The sequence below is a fragment of the Salvelinus alpinus genome, chromosome 19 (genome assembly GCF_045679555.1).
Source record: "Salvelinus alpinus chromosome 19, SLU_Salpinus.1, whole genome shotgun sequence".
Taxonomy (NCBI): domain Eukaryota; kingdom Metazoa; phylum Chordata; class Actinopteri; order Salmoniformes; family Salmonidae; genus Salvelinus; species Salvelinus alpinus.
The window spans coordinates 36406463-36421605 of NC_092104.1; the positions used below are offsets into that span (position 1 = coordinate 36406463).

The 15143-nt window shown below is 39.0% G+C and overlaps 1 long non-coding RNA gene across 1 annotated transcript; it reads left to right on the top strand.

Annotated features, from left to right (window-relative positions):
• Window positions 1-6650: 6650 nt before the first annotated feature.
• On the top strand, window positions 6651-8276 carry LOC139545476 (uncharacterized). The gene is made up of 3 exons (XR_011669076.1): window positions 6651-6846; window positions 7295-7368; window positions 7799-8276. It is a non-coding gene; the product is annotated as an uncharacterized lncRNA (long non-coding RNA).
• The last annotated feature ends 6867 nt before the right edge of the window (window positions 8277-15143 follow it).

A 15143-nucleotide genomic window follows, 5' to 3' on the forward strand; every position in this document is an offset into this window, starting at 1 on the left:
TTGTGTTGTTTAAGTGTTCCCTTTATTTTTTTGAGCAGTGTATATATTTCCTGAGCTTTCTTATATCTGCTAGATATAGGACAGACACTTCAAAACCTTATTCCTTATCATGTATTTTTTTTACTGTATTTTTTTGGCCATTTATGAATGTGTTATTTAATGTGTTTCTATGGGCTATAGTAGTAAAGGCCAAATTCAATATTTTATTAAAGTATTTAAAAAGAAAATTATGTGGATACCTAAATGGGTCCTAAAATTCCAAATCAAATAGCTAAATAAGCCGTGGTATGACCATCTTAAAACAATTCTATGTTAGCTTAGTAGAACCCCCCTCCCCCAAAGGGGCTTAGGGCTTAGACTTTTAGAGTTTTTACTACTGAACTTATTTAGGCTTTCCATAACAAACGGGTTGAATACGTATTCACTAAATAGATTTCAGCTTTTCATTTGTAATTCATTTGTAATAAAACATATATATATATATTTTTTTTACATAATTCTACTTTGACATTATGGCATGTAGGCCAGTGACAAAAAAATCTCAGTTTAATCAATTTTAAATCCAGGCTGTAACACAAACAAGATATGGAAAAAGTCAAGGGGTGTGAATAGTTTGTGAAGGCACTGTACATCACTACTTATATCAAGCACCAGTTTCTCTGGTCGTTGTATTGGGCAGTTCAATGGTGAGAAATGTTTCATTCCCTGGAGCAAAACGTTGTGCTATATAGGAGCACAAGTACAGGACATCAATAAGCTGTTCCCAAACATTTTAAATCTGCATCAGGAAATTTAGTCTATCGTAGTTCATTTGGGATTCAATTAAATTATGAAGGGCAGCTCAGAACAGCTGAAGATGAATTTGAAAGAACTGATTTGGTCTCTGCTTGACACCAACAAATGCCCCATAATATCTGGCCCTGTGCCCTCCCTAAATCGTGGCATTGAAAGTTTCAGCAGACTTTTAGCCATCCATAACTTGCAGCTCTGTTGGCGTAACATTTATTGACAATTTTGATACCTTCTGGAAACAAAGAACATTTTATATGGAGGATGGGATCCACCCAAATCATTTGGGTTCATGGATCCTTTCACAGCAATATAAGGCTGCGTTGAGACACTGACTTATCAATGACCCAAGCCCAGCTCAGTTAATCCCTACCATTGTGTCGCTGAGTTGTCATAATGCTTCAGCAAATGTACATTATTTCAGAGGCGTTGGAAGACACAGTGTAAGTAACCTAATTGATGTATCACTAACTGACCTGAATGCCTCTGCTGATCATACAGCTATTGTATGCAGTAATATGTGCCTATGAACCATAGTTTTACTGTTAGCTGTGAGGCGGTGTGCCCTAGTTGGAAGTACACTGTGTGCAGCTCACCCTGCACTAACATAAATAACTTGAGCATGTCTACTTCTGCTAAGATTCCCAGTAAAACAATGAAAACAATCAAGCGTCCCAGAAAAGTGCTAAAAATAGCCCACGTTAACATATGTAGCTTAAGAAACAAGGGTCATGAAATCAATCATTTGCTAGTAACAGATGACATTCATATTCTGACAATCTCTGAAACTCACTGAGATAACACATTTGATGATAGAGTGGTAGCAATACATGGCTATAACATCTACAGAAAATATGTGAAGCTTATGTGAAGCTTATAGAGGATCTCATGTTAAATACTGTTGAATTAATATGGCAACAGATTCATCTACCTCACCTAATTCTGGTGGGAAGCTGCTATAGACCACCAAGTGATAACAGTCAGTATCTGGATAACATGTGTGAAATGCTTGATAGTGTATGTGATATTAACAGAGAGGTATATTTTTTGGGTGATTTAAATATTGACTTGCTTAAATCAAGCTGCCCACTCAAGAAAAAGCTTCAAACTGTATCGAGTGCCCACAACCTGGTTCAGGTTATCAGTCAACCTACCAGGGTAGTTACAAACAGCACAGGAATGAAATCATCAACATGCATTGATCACATCTTTACTAATGCTGCAGATATTTACTGTAAAGCAGTATCCAAATCGATCGGATGTAGTGATCACAATATAGTAGCCATATCTAGGAAAACCAAAGTTCCAAAGGCTGGGCCTAATGTAGTGTATAAGAGGTCATACAATAAGTTTTGTTGTGATTCCTATGTTGTTGATGTAAATAATATTTGTTGGTCTGTGGTGTGTAATGAGGAGCAACCAGACACTGAACTTGACACATTTATGAAATTGCTTATTCCAGTTACTAATAAGCATGCACCTGTTAAGAAAATGATTGTAAAAAAGTTAAATCCCTGTGGATTGATGAGGAATTGTTCAATTGTATGGTTGAGAGGGATGAGCAAAATGAATGGCAATTGACTCAAATGATGTCAATTAGCCTATCAGTAGCTTCTAAAGCCATGACATAATTTTCTGGAATTTTCCAAACTGTTTAAAGGCACAGTCAACTTCGTGTATGTTAACGGGAAGGACATTCAACAAGCACCGCACTTACATAAATGATGATAGGCTGAGTGAAATTTATGATACAAATATTGTGGGAGCTGTTTTGTTAGACTTCCTATGCGGCTTTTGACATTATCGATCATAGTCTGCTGCTGGAAAAACATATGTGTTATGGCTTTACACCCCCTGCTATATTGTGGATAAAGAGTTACCTGTCTAACAGAACACAGAGGGTGTTCTTTAATGGAAGCCTCCCCAACATAATCCAGGTAGAATCAGGAATTCCCCAGGGCAGCTGTCTAGGCCACTAATGACATACCACTGACCTTGAGTAAAGCCAGTGTGTCTATGTACTGTATGCGGATGACTCAACACTATACACATCAGCTACTACAGCAAGTGAAATCACTGCAACACTTAACAAAGAGCTACAGTTAGTTTCACAATGGGTGGCAAGGAATAAGTTAGTCCTAAATATTTCAATAACTTAAAGCATTGTATTTGGGACAAATCATTCACTAAACCCTAAACCTCAACTAAATCTTGAAATAAATCATGTGGAAATTTAGCAATTTGAGGTGACTAAACTGCTTGGAGTAACCCTGGATTGTAAACTGTCATGATCAAAACATGTTGATACAACAGTAGCTAAGATAGGGAGAAGTTTGTCCATAATAAAGTAATACTCTGCCTTTTTAACAACACTATCAACAAGGCAGGTCCTACAGGCTCTAGTTTTGTCGTACTTGGACTACTGGTGTGGTCAGGTGCCACAAAGTGGGACCTCAGAAAATTACAATTGGCTCAGAACAGGTCAGCTGGCTGACCCTTAAATGTACACGGAAAGCTAACATTAATAATATGCAGTGGTGGAAAAAGTACAGAATTGTCAAACTTGAGTAAAAGTAAAGATACATTAATAGAAAATTACTCAAGTAAAAGTGAATGTCACCCAGTAAAATACTACTTGAGTAAAAGTCCAAAAGTATTAGTTTTTAATATACTTAAGTATCAAAAGTAAATGTAATTGCAAAAATATACTTAAGTATCAAAAGTAAAAGTATAAATCATGTCAAATTACTTATATTAGGCAATCCTTTTTAGAGATAGTAAAGGGCACAGTTCAACATTCAGACATAATTTACAAAGAAAGCATTTTATGTTTTGTGAGTTTGCCAGATCTGAGGCAGTAGGGACGACCAGGGATGTTCTCCTGATAAGTGTGAATTGGACCATTTTCCTTTCTCGTTAAGCATTCAAAATGTAACTAGTACTTTTGGGTGTCAGAGAAAATGTATGGAGTAAAAAGTACATTATTTTCTTTAGGAATGTAGTGGAGTAAAAGTAAACGTTGTCAAAAATATAAATAGTAAATTAAAGTACAGATATCCCAAAAAATGACTTACAGTATTCAGACCCCTTGACCTTATCCACATTTTGTTACATTACAGCCTTATTCTAAAATTGATTAAATTATATCCCCCCCTCATCAATCTACACACAATACCCCATAATGACAAAGCAAATTCAGGTTTCAAGAAACGGAAATATTACATTTACCTAAGTATTCAGACCCTTTACTCAATACTTTGTTGAAGCACCTTCGGCAGCGATTACAGCCTCGAGTCTTCTTGGGTATGACACTACAAGCTTGGCACACCTGTATTTGGGGAGTTTCTCCCATTCTTCTCGGCAGATCCTCTCTAGCTCTCAGGTTGGATGGGGAGCATCACTGTGCAGCTATTTTCAGGTCTCTCCAGAGATGTTCAATCCGGTTCAAGTCCAGGCTCTGTCTGGGCCACTCAAGGAGACTTGTCACGAAGCCACTCCTGCATTGTCTTGGCTGTGTGCTTAGGGTCGTTGTCCTGTTGGAAGGTGACCCTTCGCCCCAGTCTGAGGTCCTGAGCGCTTTGGAGCAGGTTGTCTCCAAGGATCTCTCTGTCCTTTGTGCCATTCATCATGTTTTCACTTTGTCATTATGAGGTACTGTGTGTAGTAGATTGATGAGGGGAAAAAATGTAATACATTTTAGTATAAGGCTGTAACGTAACAAAATGTGGTAAATTGAAGGGGTCTGAATATTTGCAGAATGCACTGTAAGTAGTACTTTAGGGTATTTTTACTTAAGTACTTTTCACCACAAATAAAATGCATGTAACTCTCTCATGCCTCAAAGTGGAGAAGAGATTGACTTCATCACTACTTGTGTTGTGTTGACATGCTGAATGCACCAAGGTGTCTGTTTAAACTACTGTACTAGCACACAGCTCGGACACCCATGCATGCCACACAAGACATGCCAACAAAGGTCTCTTTACAATTTCCAAGTCAAGAACAGACTATGGGAGTCTCACAGTACAAAATAAAGCCATAACTACATGGAACTCTATTCCATATCAGGTAACTGATGCAAGCAGTAGAATCAGATTAAAAAAATAGATAGAAATACACCTTTTGGAACAGTGGGGACACACATACACATGGATGTTGTATTGTAAATATGTGATAGTGGAGTAGTGGCCCGAGGGAACACACTAAATGTATTGGGTAAAATGTTATGAAATATAATGTCATGTAATATTTTAAATTGTATATAACTTCCTTGATGTTGCTGGAACCCAGGAAGAGTAGCTGCTGCCTTGGCAGCTAATGTGGATCCTTAATAAATACAAATACAAAATGACTGTTTGATAGGGGCCTGACTGCCTTCGAACCAACACAAACAAAATTCTACAGAAAACATGTTCTTCATCCATGTTAAAATTACACATTGTCTAGTGTATGTTAACTGCTTATTGACCAATTATGGCATAATGAGATCCTGGATGGAAGGGCAGCAGTGATCTATGAGGGCAAAAATTGGCGTGTGCTATACTGATGACCTAATTTTAATATTCGGTGGGCAGTCTTTGGGGGAAATGGCACTTTTCATGTGTCAGTGCTTTGTGATAGCCCCTGGGTTACTGTACCTCTGCCTAATCTCACCCCCAAGCAAAACCAAACCCACACACTGCTTTGGGAGGGCACAACTGGACCCTCCAAATTACTACCATTCATTGTGGTCACAGCAAGGTGTGAACCTAATTTAAAATCACTGACAGAATACATGTCGAGAGGGAGGATTTGGCTTCTTTTAAAAGTCACCTTCATCTTCTCTGTACAACAATCTCGGCTGACTTGATGCATGCATTGAAGAAAATAAAGCAGAGACGGGTTGCAAAAGGCCCCTGTCTGCAGAGATAACCTTGAGGATGTATGGCATTTAGCATTCCACTCAACCGCTGTCTATGACATCCTAAAGCACAGATTTGATCCCTACCTATACATACTGAAACATTAATATCTTTTCATATTAAACGAAAGTGTTGCCTATATTTTTCTTTCTGGGGAAGTGGGAATATAAAGACTCTGTCAATGCATGTTAGAGCATAAGGGGGATGAAACCCAATGGGGCTATTTGCATTTCTGTCTGGAAGAGAGAAAAGCGAGGGGGTTGGGCAGTGAAAGGTTGTGAAAATATTTACTTATTTATCATTCATCTTTTATTTTTCCTCCATTAGTCAGCATAGGCGTCAAGTTTGGCACATTGCAACTCTCCACACTCTGCCAAAGAGAAGTGACATGGAGAAAAATAGCTGTTGTTTTAACCTTGAGTCTGATCTTAACAAACATGAATATATTACAGACAGTATTCCTCACCCCACCACCATGTTCCACACTTTATTTCTGCTGTGGTGTGATGTGGTAGCTGCTTAGCCTCACTGCCAACACAGAAGACAGCTCATGTCACAAGCACTATTCAGAATCCCAGAAAAGACAGACTATGGATGTTCTGCAAGATATTGTTATATACTACTGTACTCCTGGTGAGAGATATTCACCATAGCTGAGGAGTATATTTAAGCAATAAGGCGTGAGGGGGTGTGGTATATGGCCAATATACCATAGCTAAGGGCTATTCTTATGCACAACGCAACAAGGAGTGCCTGGATACAGCCCTTAGCCGTGGTATATTGGCCATATACCACAAACCCCCGAGGTGCCTTATTGCTATTATAAACTGGTTACCAGCATATTTAGAGCAGTTAAAATAAACGTTTTGTCATACCAGTGGTATACGTCTGACATAACACGGCTGTCAGCCAATCAGCATTCAGCTCGAACTACCCAGTTTATAATTGCACACAATAGAGGGCTTGCAGTTGCGTCACAAACCACCTAGCAACCGCACCAGGAGCCATGTTGGAAGACCAATCAGTCTGTTGGAAGTCCTCCAATAGTCCAAATGGCTGGCTGTGTTCTGCTATCACTGGAAACTTCGGGAAGATTGCCCATTATTTTGTTTTTCTAAGGACCCAGAAAACGGAGGCATTGAGCGAACCTATTCAAGTAAATACATTTATTTTGAAAATGATAGCTACAGGAACTTTGTGTGCAACCTAACTCAAATGATCTGCTAATGTAATGTGTTTGCTAGCTAGCTAACTTTACATACAATATAGCTACAGTAGCCAAGTTAATTAAATATTACCAACTTGCTGACTTAATATTAGCTAGTTAGCTACCTATCTTGATGTATTTATTTTTGTAACTCAAAACGTATTTGTGGCTAGGTAGCTAGCTAAATACAGAGGGTGAAAGCTAGCAGTTCCAGCTGTCAGAAAGGATAGTAGGCTACTCTGGATAAGGCAGGTAACTTTGTGGGAGGACGTTATGAAAATATTCTCCAGTTCCAATCCCTAGCGAGAAACTATGAGGACAGAGAGATATAGAAACATAATATTCAGTGCTGTCTAATTTGAGTATAATGCAGCCTGTTTCTTTGTGATGTTTTCAGTTGTCAGATACAGAGAGCTGTGAAACCCTGTCTGCAGATGAAGAGGTCCCAATGAATGTCCCAAGAGAATAAAGGTAAATCCTAGTATACCATGGATTATATGTGATTATATTGTTAGCAAGTTTTTGTCAACAATGTATAAACCTATTACAACTGGAGCAGGCCAACTCTGCTGGGTGTGCAGGCTTCTGTTCCAGCCCATAACTAACACACCTGATTGACTGTATCAAACCTAATTAGTTGATAATCAAGTGTCCTATTGCTAGGCTGGAACAGAAGTCTGCTCAACCAGTAGTTTAGGGATCAGTGGAGTGAGGTTGGCCACCTCTGGTAATTACTTTTTTTTGGTTCACCTGAAATGATGCTTTAGTAATAATAGCATACTTGTTGATAAGATGTGTAACCTTTATATATGAGTTAGCTTACTTGTACACTTTGACATGATATGAAAGTGTTGATTCTTCGAAGTGAAGTGTTTAAACTTGTTTTATTTGTTAACTTAAGGGGCCTCCCGAGTGGTGTAGCGGTCTAAGGCACTGCATCGCAGTGCTAGAGGCGTCACTACAGACCCAGGTTTGATCCCAGGCTGTGTCGCCGCGACCGGGAGACCAATGAGGTGGCGCACATGCACAATTGGCCCAGTGTCTAGCAACTCCCTGTGCCAGGCCAGTATGGTGTTTCCTCTGACACATTGGTGCGGCTGGCTTCTGGGTTAAGCAAACAGTGTGTCAAGAACATGTGCAGCATGGCAGGGTTGTGTTTCGAAGGATGCTTTCAACCTTCACCTCTCACGAGTCCGTACGGGAGTTGCAGTGATGGGACAAGACTGTAACTACCAATTGGATATCACAAAAAAGTAAACTTCTTTTTTTACAAAGAAATAAGTTATAATTGTTAACTTAAAACTATATTATTCAAGATGAACTAGTGTCAATGTCGATTAACCACAGCTCACAATCCTGCAATAAAGAGGGTAAGGGAATTTGTCTCTGTTGTATTCTCAAATGAGCACGACCTACGTTTTTGTTCAGTTGTAAGCTGTCCATTTTCTTTTTTTGATTGTCACTCTTTTTTTTCAAGATACAGCATCAGCCATGTGAGCCCATTTTGCAGCTGATAATGGCATGGAAAGCCAATGCAGTCATAGACCTACAGCAGTGGTTCCCAACTCCCATCCTTGAGTACTCCCAAAAGCACACATTTTTGTTGCAGCTCTGGACAAACATACCTGATTCATCTGATTGAGGGCCTGATGATTAGTTGATAAGTTGATTCAGGTGTGCTTGTCCGGGGCTACAATAAAACTGTGTACTGTTGGGGGTACTCAAGGACCGGAGTTGAAAAACACTGGCCTACAGTATGATGGCATTAGCCTTATGGGCATTTGCAATGCACCCCTTGACATTGTGCATCTGAACCAGAGAACATCTTAACTCACACATTGTTTACATATTGTTGAGCTATATTCTCAATTTAAAAACAATGCCAGTAGACAATTTTATATGAGGCTATTCGTTATGCTAGATGTTGTACATGCCTTGTGCTGACATTAAATTGTTTAGTGCAAATCCAACACTTATAATCTTGGTGATGAAATGTCTGGAAACAGGAAATGGGATCCTTAGCTTAAAACATCAATACTACATGATGGGAAGGCAAAAGGGATTTTTAAAAACTTTAGCAAATTTATTAAATTTTTTAAAACTGAAATATCATATTTACATAAGTATTCAGACCCTTTACTCACTACTTTGTTGAAGAACCTTTGGCAGTGATTACAGCCTCGAGTCTTCTTGGGTATGACACTACAAGCTTGGCACACCTGTATTTGGGAAGTTTCTCCCATTCTCCTCTGCAGATCCTCTCAAGCTCTGTCAGGTTGGATGGGGAGCGTCATTGCACAGCTATTTTCAGGTCTCTCCAGAGATGTTCGCCCGGGTTCAAGTTCGGGATCTGTCTGGGCCACTCAAGGGTCGTTGTCATGTTGGAAGGTGAACCTTCTCCCCAGTCTGAGGGCATGAGTGCTCCACTCTGGAGCAGGTTTTCATCAAGGATCTCGCTGTCTTTTGCTCGGTTCATCGTTCCCTCGATCCTGACTAGTCTCCCAGTCCCTGCCGTTGAATGATGCTGCCACCACCATGCTTCACTTTAGGGATGGTGCCAGGTTTCAAAAAGACGTGACACTTGGCATTCAGGCCAAAGAGTTCAATCTTGGTTTCATCAGACCAGATAATCTTGTTCCTCGTGGTCTGAGAGTCTTTAGGGGCCTTTTGGCAAACTTCAAGCGGGTTGTCATGTGCCTTTTACTGAGGAGTGGATTCCGTCTGGCCACTCTACCATAGTGATTGGTGGAGTGCTGCAAAGATGGTTGTCCTTCTGGAAGGTTCTCCCATCTCCACAGAGGAACTCTGGAGCTCTGTCAGAGTGACCATTGGGTTCTTGGTCACCTCCCTGACCAAGGACCTTCTCCCCTGATTGCCCAGTTTGGCCGGGCGGCCAGCTCTAGGAAGAGTATTGGTGATTCCAAACATCTGCCGTTTAAGAATGATGAAGGCCACTGTGCTCTTGGGGACCTTCATTGATGCAGAAAGGTTTTGGTACCCTTCCGCAGATCTGTGCCTCAACACAATCCTGTCTCCGAGCTCTACAGACAATTCCTTCGACTTAATGTCTTGGTTTTTATATAGACAGGTGTGTGCAATTCCAAATCATGTCCAAACATTTGAATTTATCACAGATGGACTCCAATCAAGTTGTAGAAACATCTCAAGGATGATCAATGGAAACAGGATGCACCTGAGATCAATTTCGTCTCATAGTAAAGGGTCTGAATACTTGTGTAAATAAGGTATTTCAGTTTTTTTAATATACATTTGCTACAAGAATATATATAATAATGGATAATGGACCTCATTGTATAATTTGTGTCTCCCCTTTTCATGGTCGTGGCTATAAGGGATCCAGCTTTTGTCAAATTAAATTCATTTGACTTTCGTAGCAGATTAGGAGAATTTACGCTGCCGGCTAGGAGAATTAACGTAGCAGGTTCGGAGAATTAGGTTAAGGTAAGGAAGGGGGTTAGGCTTAACTAAAATGCAAAACAAATAACTTCACATTAATTTAACAAAAGCTGGTTATTTTTTTTTTTCATAGGCCTAGATTACGTGGTTACATCAAATCAAAGTGTATTTGTCACATGCGCTGACTACAACAGGTGTAGGTAGACCTTACTGTGAAATTCTTACTTACAAGCCCTTAACCAACAATACAGTTCAAGAAATAGAGTTAAGAAAATATTTACTAAATAAACTAAAGTAAAAGATTTAATAAAAAGCAACACAATAAAATAACAATAACGAGGCTATATACAGGGGGGTACCAGTACCGAGTAAATGTGCGGGGGTACAGGTTAGTTGAGGTAATTTGTACATCAAATGTAATTGTATTGGTCACATACACATGTTTAGCAGATGTTATTGCGGATGTAGTGAAATGCTTGTACAGGAGGTAAGGATAATGTGACTATGCATAGATAATAAACCTCAAATTCAAGACAAGGTCATTTTTATTCATCTGTTTTCAGAAGAGAAGACCTAGGCTACCATTGTATTAAAAAATATTGTGCTAATAATGTCTCCAGTTAATAGTATAGTAGAAGTGTATGACATGTTTATCAAAGGCCACATTTTTCCTGTGCAAAGGAAATAATAGTCTCTGATATTGCCTATAGGCCCATTCCACTACGCACTCATTGATAGCCTGCATTATGACTATCCAATCTACTCATGATATTAGGAATAGTAGGTTTACATAAGGCTGCAAATGCGATGATAGATGCATGTAATTCTTTGTAATAAAGGTGCATTTTTATGGTGAAAAAATAGCTTCCCCAAAACTTGAAACTCACATGACACATGCTAATAGCTACACTACAAGCTATCTAGCTAGCTAATTCTGGCTAACTTAGTGTTGTTGTTAACACCTGGTTAGAATAACAGCTTAACTCAAAATCGAACAGACTTGACTTATCAGTGATAAAATGATAGTTGCAGACCATGTACTGACAGCTGTCTGAATTTAGGGCTTGACGGGCAAAAAGGTTTCTTCACTTATCCGACAGTTCTTGAGTCTTATCTCCTTGGTGTCAACAATGGTGTTTCATGATTGCGGGGAATCTTTAAAAAAAAATCCCTGTTGTCTTTTCTGCCTTGCTAGAGCAGCCAAATACTGCACAGAAAATGACCGTGGTGATGAATCAACTAGTTTTAGGCACTGCTATCATGCCGTTGTTGGTTGCTACTCAGCTGTTGTTGTCAGAAGAACTCAGGCGGTGGTCTTCCAACATGGCCGCCAGAAGGCGTCGTACGTGAACTGCAAGCCCTCTATGGGTTTTACAACATTTGTTGACACTGTACAACTAACAGCATTAAGTACCAGTCTCTAGTGACACAGAACATCCAAGAAGTGATAACAAGCACTGTAGTTTGTGAAAACATGTGGATTGTCTTGAATTACACAGGTGTTGCTGTGGTAGCTGTTGAGAGAGCAAGAGATAGAGGGAGGGAGGGAAGAAGTGTGGACTGTGCAGTATGCCATGGCGACAGTGCAGTAGCTCATGGTGTACAGACAGGCCCTCTGCGTGTGGTGTTCTGCAGCATCAGCATTCGGACAGGGGCCAGACGCTCGATTTATGGTGCCAGGGAGCGGAAATGACCTGCTTCTGTCATTGGGTGTATGCCCCATCACGAGAGGCCCTAAACTATATTGGCACAGCTCTGACAGACATGTTTGTCATCTAGTCATCTTTGAAGATACCAAGCAAGCAGTATTATTGATTTGACAAGCTCCAGCTATCTCTCTAGGTGCACACTGTTCCTGTCTCTCCAGCCCACACCACCCTGCCTGAGAGGCAGCCCTGTGGATCCCACGTTGGTATGATTAATACCATAATTTCTATGATTTACACTATATTCAACGGAAATACAGTAGCATATCCTATTCATTTAGTTTAAAAGGAATCAGAATTCCTGTACATGCATATGCAAACTTCCTCGTTGATTAGTTCTCATTATTTATTTCAACAGTCATTTATGCATTTTGTATGCCACCTTACCTGCTATATATTTACCTATACTATCTGTATGACGTTTTGATTTATTTTGAGAGAGTGCCACATGATCCAATGGACCGCAGACTCTTACGAGGGAGTGATTCCATGCTCCTCTGATGCATGAACTTTCTGGTAGTGTTGCATGAACAGTGACACCTTCTGGTACTCCCTAAACACAATCCAAACAAGTTAAATGTGTACAAAAGTTCACCCTAATTATAGAGCATAGTAAAACCAATTGATTTCTTATGTGTAATTACTGTGTAATGATTTAATTGTGAAATTAATGAATGGAAGATGAATAAAATACTTATATGTAGTGAGTTAGTTCAGCCTTGAGACGTGAAATATTAGTTAATATTATTTATTTGTTTTACCATTATTTAACTAGGCAAGTCAGTTAAGAACAAATTCTTATTTTCAATGTAGGTCTAGGAACAGTGGGTTAACTGCCTTGTTCAGGGGCAGAATGACCGATGTTTACCTTGTCAGCTCGGGGATTCAATCTTGCAAACTTTCGGTTACTAGTCCAACGCTCTAACCACTAGGCTACCTCCCGCCCCTTATGTCTTACATTTTGTGATGAATAACAATGGGATTATACATATGTCAATCACGTCTAAGAGCTACACCACTGACTGAAACACATCAAACACGTTGTCACCAGGTATTTCTCATCCAAATATATCAAGAGCAGAATAACGTTTTACCATTTAGTAGCCTAAACCCATACCCTGGAGACAATACACCACAGCTTTCATTATCCAATCACAAACTCATATGTTTCCCTTTGTCAGATGATGTAAATGTGATTCCTTTTAATTATGGCCATTGACTGGAAACTCCAAATTGATTTGATTACGTTTTGCATATAAAAATCCATCTTAATTATTACCCAATTAACACATATTAAGGCACGTTAAAAGCCAGGCATTAAAATCAATTTGTGATTATGTCTTTTTTGACTGAAAATATGCTTTAATGAGTGAATGTGGGGACATAGGGCATTGTTTCGGGAATTAAAATGTGTGAGTTCCGTTGTAAAAACAGAATTAGCAACGTGGATAAATGAAGCACATCAGAATTGACTATAGCCTCAGCTTAAATGCCCTAAGGCTTCTAGCTATAATCCTTCTACAATTTAAAGAATACTGTATCTAACTGTACATACACTCAAAATAATAAAATAAATCTGCCTCCAAACACAACAGGATGACACAACAAAACTTCAGCGGCCACACGATTAATATAAAACTGATCATGTTTTGTAGATGAAAAAATGCACATACTTCCCTCTTCCTATTACCACTAAATCCATGATCTGTTTTCATCTATTCAATCCGCCAAATCTTTAAGTATTTTCCCCGTTCCCCAAGCCCATCCACAGAGCACTGTTTCACATCCACTTAAATGAATATTTTATAGAGATGCAAAGATTTTCTCCTTCTCAATGTGCAATCAAATGCAATGCAGTGCTGCAGAGATGTTAAAGGAGAGATATAGAGACACATCTAAAGGAAGAAATCCATTTTTCTCTGCCCTTGCATTCATTACGGAATCAATGCTCCTCTCGGGAGACTGTTTCAAAAACCCTGTTTTATTTTGATCTTCAGAGAAACAAATGCTCTTGGAAGTCGCCACAGTACATGCATTAAAAGATTGGCGAGGCTAGAAATGAATACAGTAACCCGGCTGACATCACATTATGATGTGGAATGTTGACTGGGTCTTTATGGACATGTTTTATGAAGGAAAAAGACAAGGTCAAACCAGTGGGTAAAACAAAGTGCTCTTCTACTATATTATCTATGTGTATTCATACAACCTGGATAACTAATGGTATTAATTTAACTGCGGATGTATAAAGTGCTTTGTTACATTGAGTTACAATTTATTGCTGTTCTCCATCTAGAGAAAGACCCCAAACAAACTCATGTGATTGGTTAAACATATTCACAAAATGAGCAGAGTAGATACAAACCAGGTACAACCCAGTTTAAAAAATGACAGGATTATAGTTCAAATAAATAATACCAGTTTACAGGAAGCTAATGCAGCAACATATATCATTTTCCTTCAATTTGGGAGATTTGTGTGTATCACTGATCTGTTCAATTGAATTCAAAGAATAATGCAAAGATTTTTCCCGCATGACCATTATTTACATACAGGCTTCTACTAATCCAATACTGAGAAAGGTAAACATTCTTTCAGAGTCAATGTGGCAATATTGGGTTTATAGTATCTTTGGGGGTATAGAATTAAGGTTAAAAGGATGTTACACAATACAGTTGACCGCTGTTTCATGGTGAATCTCATATATTCAGACATATTTTCATTACATCCCTTACAGTTTCTCTGGAAGTCTGCCCTCTACAGCATGTGATACATTTTGGGCCTCCTGTTATATTTATTGTCATGTTTAAAACACTGTAATGCTTAAGCATTTTAATTAGGACTCTGCACTTTATCATGATCATTGCTCAAGCTTGCCTAATGAAGTTTGTATGGCCCAAATCTCCATCAATGGAAACTATTAACTTGTATGGTAATGAATAAGAGGCTTACATCTTTCCCATTCAGACCAGGCAATAACAGCTCAACTTTGGGTTGGCCAAGCAAAATAAACACTATTATCAATATTATGTTCAGGGTTTGAGGCATTGGCTATCTTTTAGTGGAGACTACAGTTGCTCCACTTTCATGTAACACATGGTTTTGTTTTATAATACATCATCA